Source organism: Pristiophorus japonicus, chromosome 14 (assembly GCF_044704955.1).
Source record: "Pristiophorus japonicus isolate sPriJap1 chromosome 14, sPriJap1.hap1, whole genome shotgun sequence".
Taxonomy (NCBI): domain Eukaryota; kingdom Metazoa; phylum Chordata; class Chondrichthyes; family Pristiophoridae; genus Pristiophorus; species Pristiophorus japonicus.
This window is the reverse complement of record NC_091990.1, coordinates 166,736,056-166,752,105: the sequence shown is the minus strand read 5'-3', so window position 1 is coordinate 166,752,105 and position 16,050 is coordinate 166,736,056.

The window sequence follows — 16,050 nt, the reverse complement described above, 5'->3', positions numbered from 1 at the left end:
GCCGGCGAACTGGCAAGAGCTGGAGGCCAAGGTCGCCGCTCGCCTAGGGCGCTGGACAGGACTGCTCCGAGTGCTGTCCTACAGGGGTCAAGCACTAATCATAAACCAGCTGGTGGCCGCTATGCTGTGGTACCGGCTGGTCACTTTGACCCCTCCCCTTGCGTTTGTCGCCAAGATACAGAAGAAGCTGGTGGACTTCTTCTGGAACAACAGGAAGCACTGGGTCTCTGCCGCGGTCTTGAGTCTCCCGCTTAGGGAGGGCGGTCAGTCGTTGGTGTGCGTCAGCACCCAGCTAGCGACTTTCCGTCTTCAGACCCTGCAGAGATACCTTTACGTCGAGCCCCCTCCTAGGTGGCGTGCGCTGGCGACGTATTTCTTCCGCCAGCAGCACGGCCTCAACTACAACACGCAGCTCCTGTTTGTGAGCTTGGGGGGCGTCAGGACCGCCGTCCAGGAGCTGCCTGTCTTTTACAGGGTCAGGAACAAAGTCTCCACTAAGCACAGCTCTCCACCGGCTGGAGTGGCGGCTGTCCTGCAGGAGCCGCTGCTCGGGAATCCGTACCTCCACGACCGAGGTTTTAGGTGGCAGTCGGACGAGAGGGCTGTGGCTGGTGAGGTGACCAGGGTCAGGGACCTGCTCAATGGCGGAGGAGCGGGCTGGATGGCGCCAGACACGCTGGCGCGGCGCCTAAATGCAGCCGACGTCCGCCGCGCGGCCGATGCCATTGAGTCGCTAAAAACAGCTCTGGGCCCTGACTCCGTTAGGTGTATCGAGGAGGCTCAAGCACGTGGGGAGATCCCGTCCGAACTGACCCCCGTCCGAACGGAATTTCTCATCGGCGCCAAACCCCGGAACCTCCCTCGGGAGCCGGCGCCTCACAACTTGAGCCGCCTCGGGGAAATCCCTTCCGTGCCTTTCAGTTCTGCGCAGAGGGGTTTCCTATACGGGCTGCTCCTGCACACTCTCAACTTTGCCATCCTCGTCTGCCGTCCGGACACGCCATGGCGTACCATCTTGCCGTCCGGAGGAGGCGGGGGTCCCCGATGGAGGGCACTCTACGCGGGAGTCCTCCCACTATTTATCGGGGACTTGGCCTGGAGGGTGGTGCACGGAGCAGTCCCGTGCAACAAATCTTTAAGCCGGTTCACGGGCTCCCAGGCCGCCTGCAATTTTTGCGGTCTGGAAGAGTCCGTGTTCCATGTTTTTTATTGAATGTACGAGGTTGCAGCCCCTGTTCCAATATTTAAAGGGGCCGCTCCTGAAATTCTGGCTGCACTTCAGTCCCACACTCCTGATCTTTGGGCACCCTGTGCAGAGGGGAGCGGGTAGGTCCGAGGGCCTCCTCGTAGGACTGCTCCTGGGCACGGCCAAGGGTGCCATCAGCCGGTCCAGGCAGCGGGCGGTCGAGGGGGTCGTTCAGCCTGACTGCCTGCCTCTCTTCCGTGCGTACAAACGGGCCAGAGTGTCCCTAGAGATGGAGCACGCGGTGTCCACCGGTACGCTCGCGGCCTTCCGCGAAAGGTGGGCGCCGGAGGGACTGGAGTGTATTGTTACCCCCGGCAACCAAATTTTAATTTGATTTTATTTGTTTTCAAGTTTAATTTTGCTTTAATTGCCGGGTTTTAGTGTCCCCCTCCCCTTTTATAGGGAGCACTTGTAAACTATATGATTTTAATGCCCCAAAAAAAAATCACAAAAGGAAAAAAAAACACAAAACAAACACAAAAAAAAGAGCAGTTGAAAAATGTTTGGAGTGTCCCCCAGATTGGAGGGCACTCGACTTAACTGATTTATTGTTATCCAACCAAAAGAGTTGCAGTCTCTTTTAACTCTTTTTGGAGTTCACCTGCAAAACATAAAACATTAAACGGTGCCACCCGACCTGGGTGACACTCCAGACATTTACAAGGCCCTTTTTTTTCCCCCCTTTTTTTTGTTTTTTTTTGTGTTTTTCTTTTTTTGGTTTTTTTTTGGGCACTAAAATTGCAGTCTCTTTTATGGCTGTGTTAATTGGCAACACCTAACGCTCTGATTGGGTCCCCTTCATCACTAGACCTGATTGGTCCCCTTGGAGGAAGGCACACCCAGCAGTTTCTCTGGAATGTGGGTTTAGAACCGCACTGCCTACTTCATCAGTGACTTTGCAAAGTATAATTCGAGCCGTTCTGACTGCTGTCTCCAGACAGAACAGAACAGAACAGAGCTCACTTGGAACAGATAGGGCTCACTCTCACGGGTTAAGATCTCACTCCCTCCAAACAAGTTCCTACCCCACATCCCAAATTCATGATCTTCCCCCCCCCCCAGCCCAAGTTTCTGATCTATTCACCTCCCAGCCCAAGTTCTTGGTCTCTTTTCCTCCCCCTCCATCCCAAGTTCCTGCCCCACCCACCCAAGTGCCTGACCATTCCCGCCCTCCCTAAGTTCCTGACCTTCTTCCTCCACCGCGCCCCTCTCCCCCTCGAGTTCCTGACCTTCTCCCACACCCCCCCTCGGGTTCCTGACCTTCTCCCCCTACCCAAGTTCCTCCCCTCTGCGGATTCATGACCTTCTCCTTACACCCCCCATCCCAAGTCCCTGACCTCCCCTCCACCCCCATAGATGGGGCATTGTGTGTGGGTCACAGATTGTTAACAGGTTTATTGGCTATGAAGTGAATAGTGACAGTTTCGTGACTTCCGAATTTTGTCCACTCCAATGATGCTACTTGCCACACATGCACCAACCTTTCCGAGAAATCAACCAGGTGTAGGGGAGGAGAGGAGAACGTGGTCCGGGTGTAAAGGGGGTGGGGTTCGAAGAACGCGATCCTTTTTACCATCTGGATCATATTCTTGCTCTCAACCACACACTCGTCCCCCTTTTAGAGCTGGATCATGTTCTTCCCCAGTCCCCTCTCTCTGCCCCATCCTCTCTTCCCCCAGTCTCTCGCTCTCGCTCTGCCCCACCCACTCTCTCTCGCTGCCCCCGCTCGCTCTCTCTCTCCCCCACACATTCTCCCCCACACTTTCCCGCCTCCCTCAGCCTCTCTCTGCCCCAATCTCTCTCACCCAGCCTCTTTCTCCCTCCCCCAGTCGCGCGCTCTCTCTCTCTCTCCCCGCCCCAGTCTCTCTCTCCCTCCCCCCGCAGTCTCTCTCTGCCCCAGCCCCTCTCTCCCTCCCCCCCCCCCAGTCTCTCTCTCCCTCCCCCCCCAGTCTCTCTCTGCCCCAGCCTCTCTCTTTCTTCCCCCCACCCCAGTCTCTCTCTGCTCCAGTCTCTCTCTCTCTCTCTCCCCCCCAGACTCCATTCTTTTATGTTACAAGACAAAGCTAAATTCCAATCTGACCAGTGAATTCCTCCTCCACCGATTCCTACTATCAGCAAATTCTTCTAGGCTGCTTGCGATCCATTCCAGTTGCGATTTACGCAGCTCTGTCTCAAAGCAATTTGTTGGTTGCTGGATGCACAAATCTTAAAAGCCACACTGGAACAAATAACAGACTAACTATACAAACACATACACTCTTATTGCTTTTGTCCTGTTGTACTCTACCTCTTCATTTTGTTTCACATATTCATTTTCTTTCTCCTGTCACTCTGTGCTGTGATCTATGAATCAGCAGCAACTCCATTACAGACATTAAAATGTTCAATATCTGAAGGCAATGGATATTTTCACATTCAAGGTCATTACTGTAACCCTAGGGGACAGTATTTTTAACCTCCAAACCAGGCATGTTACTTTTACTAACTTATTTTGAGTGAGGACAGGATGTGAAGCTTTCAAAGTTGCAAAAACGAATGGAGCAACAAGACGGGCTGACATTTCTGAAGAAGGAAACGTGTCAGAAGAGGAGGACTGGTGAGGATTAGGACTGGATCCTAACTAGTGTTAAATTACGTAAACTACTTCAATAAAAAAAGGTGGAGCACTCTTCAGTCAAGTGGCCTGGAGACTTCCAAAGACATTCATATAACACAAACTAACAAAGTCCTAAGTTAGATGCTGAGGTAATACAGACACCAAAGACTTTAAACTTCGCTGAGGGGGCATGTCAGTACTTGTGAGATAAGTACCACCCTCAGAGAGTTTGACTTGGGCAGTACACCTGTCACACTGTAACGCAGGTGTCCTAAGGCAAGCTCAGGGAGGACAGAAACCTCCCGTGGAGCAGAAGGGATCATCTAATAAATACAGAATGTGCTGGAAATACACAGCCTTCCCCAATGTCTCCATCTTTTCCTTCATTATTTCCACCCTTCAATATTATCTAGAAGCATAAGGTAACCTTCCTTAAATTGCCCATGGGTGCTCACGGTCCAGTTTCACGCATGAAAAATGGCCACTTGTATAAGGAGGCTTCAGGGGAGGAAGAGTAGAGGCAAACAGCTGAAAGGAAAATAAATTGTATTAATTGGAATCATCAATTAAACACTGTATTCTAATATAGAGAGATTGTGCAGATTGACGCAGCATGGATTCATGAAGGGGAAATCATGTTTAACTAATTTACTAGAATTCTTTGAGGATATAACGAGCATGGTGGATAGAGGTGTACCGATGGATGTGGTGTATTTAGATTTCCAAAAGGCATTCGATAAGGTGCCACACAAAAGGTTACTGCAGAAGATAGAGGTACGCGGAGTCAGAGGAAATGTATTAGCATGGATAGAGAATTGGCTGACGAACAGAAAGCAGAGAGTCGGGATAAATGGGTCCTTTTCGGGTTGGAAATCAGTGGTTAGTGGTGTGCCACAGGGATCGGTGCTGGGACCACAACTGTTTACAATATACATAGATGACCTGGAAGAGGGGACAGAGTGTAGCGTAACAAAATTTGCAGATGACACAAAGATTAGTGGGAAAGCGGGTTGTGTAGAGGACACAGAGAGGCTGCAAAGAGATTTGGATAGGTTAAGCGAATGGGCGAAGGTTTGGCAGATGGAATACAATGTCGGAAAGTGTGAGGTCATCCACCTTGGGAAAAAAAAACAGTAAAAGGGAATATTATTTGAATGGGGAGAAATTACAACATGCTGCGGTGCAGAGGGACCTGGGGGTCCTTGTGCATGAAACTCTTTTGAGTTAACCTGCAGAAACATAAAACATTAAAACCATGCCACCCGACCTGGGTGACACAGCAGACATTTTCAAGGCCCCTTTTTTTTTTGGTTTTTTTTTTTGGGGCGCTAAAATCAAATTTTTCCAGTGCCCCCTATAAAAGGGAAGGGGGACACTAAAAGGAGGGTCTCAGTGGCGGCCGCGAGCTGATCCACCGCCTCACTGGCGATGGACTCGAGATCTTCACCCGCGTCCTCCACCGAGTCCCCGTCCCCCTCCGGGAGGTCGCCGCTAGCAGCCGGCCCGTCGACCGCACGAGGTACGGCAAACGGCCCGGCCGCTCCATCTGGCCCTGGCTCTGCCCCGATCCCACCCCCAGGATCGTCGGCAGAGGAGTCCCCACTGGGCTCTTTTAAAATTGGTGCTGGGTCGGGAAGCGACAGCGGAAGGGGTTCCTCCTCCGCCCCAGGAGCCGGGGAACACGGAGAGACCTGGTTTAGAAAATTCTCCAGGTCCACCAAGTCCCTCAGCTCCAAAGTAGGGGGCGAGGGTTGTTGTTCTTCCCCCCCCTCCCCGCCGCCTCCCCCCAGCCCAGCGTGTATGGATTCATTAAACTTTTCCATTTTTTCAGTTTCTACCGAGTCGAGCAAATCCCGGGGGAAGTTGGATATTGGCTGGGCGGGCTCAGGTTCGGCCTTTTCGGCCCCGCCCGCCTCGGTCCCCGGGACGCTCGACCCGGCGGCTACGCATTCTTCCCCTGGCCCCACGCCCCCCACGACAGGCAGATCTTCCACGCCCTCCCCAGGAGGCAGCGGCTGGGCAGCCTCGACTGCCTCACCCTCCCCGGGGAAAGACTCCTCGCGCCTGCAGCACAGTTTGGGGGCGCTGGTGGGGGACGCGGGACACGCGGCGGGCACCGCCTCCTCCGCGGAGGGATGTTGTTCCCCCTCCGCCTCATTGGGGCGGTGCCTCTTTTTGTTCCTGGGGGCGCGCGGAGTCAGGGAGACCTCCATGTCTGCCGAGGCCTCCCGCTCCGCCCCCCCCTTTTCCTTTTCTTGCCCGCGCCCGAGCCCCTCTGTGGTGTTGTTCAAGGCTCGGGCACGGGCTCGGGGCACCCCGCGCTCGCCGGTGACGGGGTTGGGCTGAGCGCGGTGGTCAATCTTTCTGGCGCACTGAGGGGACCCGCCTCTAGATGTTTCTTCTTGTTCCGCGCCTTCTTTCCGGTCGGACGCTCTCCCTCCCCCCCGCCGGAGGCCCTGAAAACAAAGGCCTCCGACGATGCCCGCGCACCTACGGCTCCCGGCACGCGGACACAACTAGGGGGAGGGGTGGCGGCGGCGCCAGCCTTGGCCGCCTTCGGTGGTTTGGCGGCCTTGGAGGCGGGGCAGTTCTTGCGAACGTGCCCCACCTCTCTGCAGGCATGGCACCGCACGCCGTCCGACGTCCAGAAGACGCGGTAGGCAGTCCCCTCGTGCACCACATTAAAAGACCCCTCCGTCGTCTCCTCCCGCGCCAGCCGGACAAAGAGCTGGTGGCGGAAGGAGAACACGTGGCGCAGGCTGCTCTCCCTGAGGCCGAGCGGTATGGGGTTGATCCCCGACCTCACCTCCCCCAGTTGGTGTAGGTGAGGGAGGAGGAGCCCAGCGGGAACAAAGGGCGGGACGTTCGATATGATGACCCTCTGCGCGGTGGCCTCGAGAGGGTCCACCGGCAGGAACGTCCCGCCCACCGTGAGCCCCTTTTCGAGGGCCAGGGACACCGCCCGCTCCGACCCCAGGAAGAAAACAGCCTTCCCAGACATCTTGGAGGCTGCGACAATGGCCGAGGGGCCGACTACCCCAGCCATCGCTCGCACGCACTCCTCAATGCTCATTGTGGGGTGAGTGTAGCTCTTGACCCCGTGTTTTTTTGTAATGAGTCTGAATGGTGGCAGGGCAGCGGGTGGCGCAGGAGGTGCCGTGGAAGCGGTTGCCACCTGCGCATACGTCTTCGCTGGCCCCGCCACCGGCGTGGATGGGGTCGCCATCACGGGGTCCCTTTAAGGGCTACACCCACCCCAAAGTCACAGGCCTTAATGGTCTTTAATGGCCTTGTATGTTTAACTGAGCAGAGGAGCCTTTAACGAGGCACCACTCCCCTAGTTGACAATTGGGGAGGGGCCTTGCTCCCTCTGCTCAGTTGCCTCAATTGGTTTTTTTTTAATTAAATTTGGAAGGAAGGGCTCTTCAGAGAGAGAGGGGAGAAACAGAGTGTAACAGAGAAAGAGAAAGGGGGGGGGGGACTGCGAGGGCAGGTCTCCCTTCGCAGCTGTGGGTGGGTGCACTCCCCAGATGGCAAAACAAAAAGTCTTTGGGGTGGTCTTCAGGTGGGGGGAGAAGATGTCTTCACCTGGGGTAGCTGGAGCCACCAGGCACACACTACTAACGATCTTTAATTGGGTGATTAAGAAAACAATCTTCAGCCTGGTAGCTCCAGCTATCCCAGGCTAGGCAAATGTGGGGGGTGGGGGGGGTCCAATTGTGGGGGGGGCCTAGTTGTAAGCACGGCCCCCACGCACACTTCCACACACACACACACCCCCCGCGATGTTCCGGCCCTCAGTGGTCTTCTTTCCTCCCCCCACCGAAACAACAAAGTCTTTTTGGGAAATGCACCCACACCCACCTCAAGAAATGTAGAGTCTCCCTCCTTCCACACTGGATGTTGTTGGTTTTTCCCCCTCTCTCCAACTCCTTGCAGAATGGTAAAAAGTTGATGAAAATGTTTTCTTTTCTCCTCCTCTCCCTCTGGGTAGAAGTGGGTGTTGAAGCCCCTTCCTTCCTTCTCCTCCTGGGCTGGTCTCAGGACTCTCCAGGCAGGAGCTCAAGTTGCTAGCTGCTTCTCTCACTGCTCACAGCTCCAACTGAGCAGGACACACCTCCACTGCTCTACGATTGGTTCCTTGGGCATGAAACTCTTTTGAGTTTACCTGCGAAAACATAAAACATGTATCCGTGCCACCCGACCTGGATGACACACACAAGACATTTACAAGGCCCTTTTTTGTTTTTTTTGGGGGGTTTTTTGTTTGTGGTTTTTTTTTTTGGGCACTAAAATCAAATTTTTCCTTTTTTCCAGTGCCCCCAATAAAAGGAGAGGGGGACACTAAAAGCACCGGCAATTAAAACAAATTAAACTTAAAAAAAAACGTAAAATCAAATTAAAATTTGGTTGCCGGGCGTGATGATGCACTCCAGTCCCTCCGGTGCCCACCTCTCGCGGAAGGCCACGAGCGTACCGGTGGACACCGCGTGCTCCATCTCCAAGGACACCCTGGACCGGATGTAAGAGCGGAAGAGAGGCAGGCAGTCAGGTTGAACGACCCCCTTGACCGCCCGCTGCCTGGACCGGCTGATGGCACCCTTGGCCGTGCCCAGGAGCAGTCCTACGAGGAGGCCTTCGGACCTACCCGCTCCCCTCCGCACAGGGTGCCCAAAGATCAGGAGAGTGGGACTGAAGTGCAGCCAGAATTTCAGGAGCAGCCCCTTCAAATAGTGGAACAGGGGCTGCAACCTTGTGCATTCAATAAAAACATGGAACACGGACTCCTCCAGACCGCAGAAATTGCAGGCGGCCTGGGAGTCCGTGAACCGGCTTAAAAATTTATTGCACGGCACTGCTCCGTGCACCACCCTCCAGGCCAAGTCCCCGATGAATAGTGGGAGGACCCCTGCGTAGAGTGCCCTCCATCGGGGACCCCCGCCTCCTCCGGACGGCAAGATGGTACGCCATGGCGTGTCCGGACGGCCGGCGAGGATGGCAAAGTTGAGGGTGTGCAGGAGCAGCCCGTACAGGAAACCCCTCCGCGCGGAACTGAAAGGCACGGAGGGGATTTCCCCGAGGCGGCTCAAGTTGTGAGGCGCCGGCCCCCGAGGGAGGTTCCGGGGTTTGGCGCCGATGAGGAATTCCGTCCGGACGGGGGTCAGTTCGGACGGGATCTCCCCACGTGCCTGAGCCTCCTCGATGCACCTAACGGAGTCAGGGCCCAGAGCTGTTTTTAGCGACTCGATGGCATCGGCCGCGTGGCGGACGTTGGCAGAATTTAGGCGCCGCGCCAGCGTGTCTGGCGCCATCCAGCCCGCTCCTCCGCCATCGAGCAGGTCCCTGACCCTGGTCACCTCACCAGCCACAGCCCTCTCTTCAGACACGCCACATAAAGCCTCGGCCGTGGAGGTACGGATTCCCGAGCAGCGGTTCCTGCAGGACGGCCGCCACTCCAGCCGGCGGAGAGCTGCGCTTGGTGGAGACTTTGTTCCAGACCCTGATGAGTTCCCTGTAAAAGACAGGCAGCTCCCGGAGGGCGGTCCTGGCACCCCCCAAGTTCACAAACAGGAGCTGCGTGTCATAATTGAGGTCGAGCTGCTGGCGGAAGAAATACCTCGCCAGAGCACACCACCTAGGAGGGGGCTCGACGTAAAGGTATCTCTGCAGGGTCTGAAGACGGAAAGTCGCGAGCTGGGCGCTGACGCACACCAACGACTGACCGCCCTCCTCAAGCGGGAGACTCAAGACCGCAGCAGAGACCCAGTGCTTCCTGTTGTTCCAGAAGAAGTCCACCAGCTTCTTCTGTATCTTGGCGACAAACGCAGGGGGAGGGGTCAAAGTGACCAGCCGGTACCACAGCATTGCGGCCACCAGCTGGTTTATGACTAGCGCTCGACCCCTGTAGGACAGCACTCGGAGCAGTCCTGTCCAGCGCCCTAGGCGAGCGGCGACCTTGGCCTCCAGCTCCTGCCAGTTCGCCGGCCAGGCTCCCTCGTCGGGGCTAAGGTAGACTCCCAGATAGAGGAGATGGGTCGCGCTCCAGGCAAAAGGCCTGAGCTCCTCCGGCAGGGAGTCCACCCGCCACCGACCCACCAGGAGTCCGGAACATTTCTCCCAGTTGATCCTGGCGGAGGACGCGGCCGAGTAAATCTCCTGGCACTCACGCATCCTCCGCAGGTCAGCGGGATCCTCTACCGCGAGGAGCACGTCATCGGCGTAAGCCGAGAGGACGACCTCCACGCCCGGCCCTTGCAGAGCCAGTCCCGTCAACCTCGTCCGCAAGAGGCGCAGGAAAGGCTCCACGCAAACAGCATATAACTGGCCGGACATGGGGCATCCCTGGCGCACCCCTCTCCTAAAGCGAAGGGGCGCCGTCAAGGACCCGTTAACCTTAATCAGACACTCCGCGGCGGCGTACAAAAGTCGGATCCGGGCGACGAAATGCGTCCCGAACCCGAAAGCGCGCAGAGTTCCGAGCAGATAGTCGTGATCCACCCTGTCGAACGCCTTCTCTTGGTCGAGGGATAGGAAGGCGACCGACAGACCAGCCTCCTGGGAACAATGGATGAGGTCCCGGACCAGATGGATGTTATCGTGGATTGTCCGGCCCGGGACCGTGTATGACTGGTCGGGGTGGATCATGTGGTCCAGCACGGCACCAAGGCGAGCAGACATCGCCCCGGCGAAGATTTTGTAGTCCGTGCTGAGGAGGGAGACCGGGCGCCAGTTCTTAAGGAGGCGGAGATCGCCCTTCTTAGGCAGCAGGACGATGACTGCCCTGCGCCAAGAGAGGGGCATCTCCCCGGTCGCCAGACTTTCCCCCAGGACCCGCGCGTAGTCGCTCCCCAGGACGTCCCAGAACGCCCTGTGGAACTCCACGGTCAGCCCGTCCAGCCCCGGGGATTTTCCCCTCGAGAGCCGGGTGAGGGCATCGGTCAGCTCCGCCAGGCTTAGCGGAGCTTCCAGATTTTCGGCGCCCTCCGGGCCGACCTTCGGCAGGTCCTCCCACAAAACTCTACGCGCTTCCTCGCTGGACGGATCCGGAGAGAACAGAGCCCCGTAATATTCACGGACCCTGTTGTTGACGCCCTCCGGATCCGAGACGAGAGAGCCGTCGTCGGCCAGCAGCGTCAAGAGCTGCTTACGGACACTCTGCCTTTTTTCCAGCGAGTAGAAGAAGGGGGAGCCGCGGTCCAGATCCCGCAGGAACCGGATCCGCGACCTCACGAACGCGCCTCGGGACCCGACGAGCTGCAGGTCCTTCAGCGCGGCCTTCTTCGCTTCGTACACCGTCCGCAGGGCCGGGTCCTGGACGACTTGACCGAGACGGGCTTGCAGGTCGAGCACCTCTTTTTCTAGGCGCCCGACTCTGGCCGCCCGCCTCTTGGTCGACCCCCTCGCGTACTCTTGACAGAAGACGCGGACGTGAGCCTTGCCCACGTCCCACCATAGCCTCAAGGAGGGGAAGCCCCCCTGCTTCCTTCTCCAGTCGGACCAGAATCGACGGAACGAGTCCCGGAACCGCACGTCCTCCAGCAGCCGGTTGTTAAAGTGCCAGTACGCGGACCCCGTCCTCGCGCGGAGCGAAGCGAGCTCCGCCCACACCAGGTGGTGGTCCGAACACGGCACCGGCCGCATGGAGGCCGCCGGGACGCAGGAAACGTACGCCCGAGACACGTAAAGGCGGTCGACTCTAGACCATCCAACTCCAGGCCTCACCCAAGTAAAGGCGCTGGAGTCGGGGTGGAGATTTCGCCAGACGTCCACCAAGTCGAAGGACCCGACCAGGTCCCTCAACTTCTCCATCGCCGTCATGCACTGCGGGGCACCGGAGCGGTCCCTCGCCTCGAGGGTGCAGTTAAAATCCCCCCCGAGGACAATGCAGTCGCCGACGTCGACGGAGCCAAGAAGAGCGGACACCTCTTCAAAGAAGCGCGTTTGCTGCGGGCCGGGATGAGGGGCGTACACGTTCACGAGATGGAGCGGCACGTCCCCCAGGCGAACCGTTACGTGCAGCAAGCGGCCTGGCACGGGCTCCTCGACCCCCAAGATCTCCGGCTGAAAATGTGGGCCCAGCAAGATGGCCACCCCACTAGAAATGGCGGTGAGGTGGCTCATGCGGACCTCTCCTTGCCATTCCAGGAGCCACGTGGCTTCGTCTCCCGGAACGGTGTGGGTTTCTTGCAGGAAGCACACCGCATATTTCCCCTCCCGCAGGAGCGAAAAATTGTCAAATCTACGGCGTGCCCCTCTGCCGCCGTTGATGTTGAGGCTGGCTATGGTTATCTTCATGGCAAAAGCATAGTGCAACCTCTACCTAACCTATTGTGGGGGAGGGAGCGGAGTCTTTTGTTGAACTCCGCTCCCTCCGCAGCCCAGCGAGGAGTCCCTCGAGCTCGCGCAGCTCAAGGTGCTGCTCCTTTGTCAAGGGCCCGCCCGCGGCCAAGGTTTTAACGGCGGCGCGGACGGACCCCTTGATCAGCTCCGGCTCGGACCATTTTTCCAGGGCCAGTCGGGCTTGGTCGCGGCGATCCCGGCTCTGGGCCAAAAAGTCCCGGAGTTCCTTTGCAGGAATGAGGAGGGCCTCAGCGGCGGCCGCGAGCAGATCCACCGCCTCGCTGGCGGTGGTCTCTAGTTCTTCTCCCGCGTCCCCCACCGAGTCCCCGTCCTCCTCCGGGAGGTGGCCGCCAGCAGCCGGCCCATCGACCGCACAAGGTACGGCAAATGAACCGGCCGCTACAACCGGCCCTGGCTCTGCCCCGATCCCACCCCCAGGATCGTCGGCAGAGGAGTCCCCACAGGGCTCTTTTAAAAATGGTGCTGGGCCGGGAAATGACAGCGGAAGGGGTTCCCCCTCCGCCCCAGGAACCGGAGAACAAGGAGAGACCCGGCCATAGGAGATCCCCAGGCTCCCCAAGTGCTCCAGCTCCAAAGTAAGAGGCGAGGGTGGGTGTTCCTCCCCCTCCCCGCTGCCACCCCCCGGCCCAGCATCTACAGTGTCATTAAAATCACTAAATTGTGTTTCTGCCGGGTCGAGCGACTCCCGGGGGAAGTTGGGTATTGGCTGGGCGGGCTCAGGTTCGGCCTTTTCGGCCTCGCCCGCCTCAGTACCCGGGACGCCCGGCCCGGTGGCCACGCATTCCTCCGCGATCCCCACGCCCCCCACGACAGGCAGATCTTCCATGCCATCCCCAGGAGGCAGCGGCTGGGCAGCCTCGACTGCCTCACCCTCCCCGGGGACAGACTCTTCGCGCCTGCAGCGCAATTTGGGAGCGCTGGTGGGGGACGCGGGACACGCGGCGGGCACCGACTCCTCCGCGGAGGGATGTTGTTCCCCCTCCGCCTCATCGGAGCCGCGCCTCCTTTTGTTCCTGGGGGCGCGCGGAGGCAGGGAGACCCCCATGTCTGCTGAGGCCTCCCGCTCCGCCCCCCCCTTTTCCTTTCCTTTCCCGCGCCCGGGCCCCTCTGTGGTGTTATTCAAGGGCTCGGGCATAGGCTCGGGGCACCACGCGCTCGCCGGTGACTGGGTTGGGCTGAGCGCGGTGGTCAAATGATCTGGCGCACCGAGGGGACCCGCCTCTTGATGTTTTGCCTTCTTCCGCGCCTTCTTTCCGGTCGGACGCTCTCCCTCCCCCCCGCCGGAGGCCCTGAAAACAAAGGCCTCCGACGATGCCCGCGCACCTACGGCTCCCGGCACGCGGACGCAACTAGGGGGAGGGGTGGCGGCGGCGCCAGCCTTGGCCGCCTTCGGTGGTTTGGCGGCCTTGGAGGCGGGGCAGTTCTTACGAACATGCCCCACCTCCCTGCAGGCATGGCACCGCACGCCGTCCGACGTCCAAAAGACGCGGTAGGCAGTCCCCTCGTGCACCACATTAAAGTTCCCCTCCGTCGTCTCCTCCCGCGCCAGCCGGACAAAGAGCTGGCGGCGGAAGGAGAACACGTGGCGCAGGCTGTTCTCCCTGAGGCCGAGCGGTATGGGGTTGATCCCCGACCTTACCTCCCCCAGTTGGTGTAGGTGAGGGAGGAGGAGCTCAGCGGGAACAAAGGGCGGGACGTTCGATATGATGACCCTCTGCGCGGTGGCCTCGAGAGGGTCCACCGGCAGGAACGTCCCGCCCACCGTGAGCCCCTTTTCGAGGGCCAGGGACACCGCCCGCTCCGACCCCAGGAAGAACACGGCCTTCCCAGACATCTTGGAGGCTGCGACAATGGCCGAGGGGCCGACTACCCCAGCCATCGCCCGCACGCACTCCTCAATGCTCATTGTGGGGTGAGTGTAGCTCTTGACCCCGTGTTTTTTTGTAATGAGTCTGAATGGTGGCAGGGCAGCGGGTGGCGCAGGAGGTGCCGTGGATGTGGACACCGCCTGCGCATACGTCCTTGCTGGCCCTACCACCGGCGTGGATGGGGTCGCCATCACGGGGTCCCTTTAAGGGCTACACCCACCCCAAAGTCACAGGCCTTAATGGTCTTTAATGGCCTCGTATATTAACTGAGCAGAGGAGCCCTTAACGAGGCACCTCTCCCCTCGTTGGCAATTGGGGAGAGGCCTTGCTCCCTCTGCTCAGTTGTCTTAATTGTTTTTTTTTTAAAAATTTGGAAGGAAAGGGTTCTCAGAGAGAGAGGGGAGAAACAGAGTAGCAGAGAAAGAGAGAGGGGGGTGGGAAGGGGGGGGGGGCTGCGAGGGCAGGTCTCCCCTCGCAGCTGTGGGTGGGTGCACTCCCCAGATGGCAAAAACACACAAAAAACACAGTCTTTGGATTGGTCTTCAGGTGGGGGGAGAAGACGTCTTCACCTGGGGTAGCTAGAGCCACCAGGCACCCACTCCTAAAGATGTTAATTGGGTTAATGAGAAAAGATCTTCAGCCTGGTAGCTCCAGCTATCCCAGGCTAGGCAAATGTGGGGGGGGGGTTCCAATTGTGGGGGGGGCCTAGTTGTAAGCACGGCCCCCACGCACACTTCCACACACACACACACACCCCGCGATGTTCCGGCCCTCAGTGGTCTTCTTTCCTCCCCCCGCCGATACAACAAAGTCTTTTTGGGAAATGCACCCACACCCACCTGTAGATTGTAGAGTCTCCCTCCTTCCACACTGGATGTTGTTGGTCTTTTCCCCCTCTCTCCAACTCTTTGCAGAATGGTGAAAAAGATGATGAAAGTTTTCTGTTCTCCTCCTCTCCCTCTGGGTGAAAGTTGGTGTTGAAACCCCTTCCCTCCTTCTCTTCCTGGGCTGGTCTCAGGGCTCTCCAGGCAGGAGCTCAAGTTGCTAGCTGCTCTCCTCACTGCTCACAGCTCCAACTGAGCAGGACACGCCTCTACTGCTCCACAATTGGTCCTTGGGCATGAAACTCTTTTGAGTTTACCTGCAAAAAATAAAACATTAAGACCATGCCACCCGACCTGGGTGACACAGCAGACATTTTCAAGGCCCCTTTTTTTTTTAAATTATTTATTTTTTTTTTTTTTGGGGCGCTAAAATCAAATTTTCCCAGTGCCCCCTATAAAAGGGGAGGGGGACACTAAAAGCACCGGCAATGAAAACAAATTAAACTTTAAAACGTAAAATCAAATTAAAATTTGGTTACCGGGCGTGATGATGCACTCCAGTCCCTCCGGTGCCCACCTCTCGCGGAAGGCCGCGAGCGTACCGGTGGACACCGCGTGCTCCATCTCCAAGGACACCCTGGACCGGATGTAAGAACGGAAGAGAGGCAGGCAGTCAGGTTGAACGACCCCCTCGACCGCCCGCTGCCTGGACCGGCTGATGGCACCCTTGGCCGTGCCCAGGAGCAGTCCTACGAGGAGGCCTTCGGACCTACCCGCTCCCCTCCGCACAGGGTGCCCAAAGATCAGGAGAGTGGGACTGAAGTGCAGCCAGAATTTCAGGAGCAGCCCCTTCAAATAGTGGAACAGGGGCTGCAACCTTGTGCACTCCATAAAAACATGGAACACGGACTCCTCCAGACCGCAGAAATTGCAGGCGGCCCGGGAGTCCGTGAACCGGCTTAAAAATTTGTTGCACGGCACAGCTCCGTGCACCACCCTCCAGGCCAAGTCCCCGATGAATAGTGGGAGGACCCCTGCGTAGAGTGCCCTCCATCGGGGACCCCCGCCTCCTCCGGACGGCAAGATGGTACGCCATGGCGTGTCCGGACGGCCGGCGAGGATGGCAAAGTTGAGGGTGTGCAGGAGCAGCCCGTA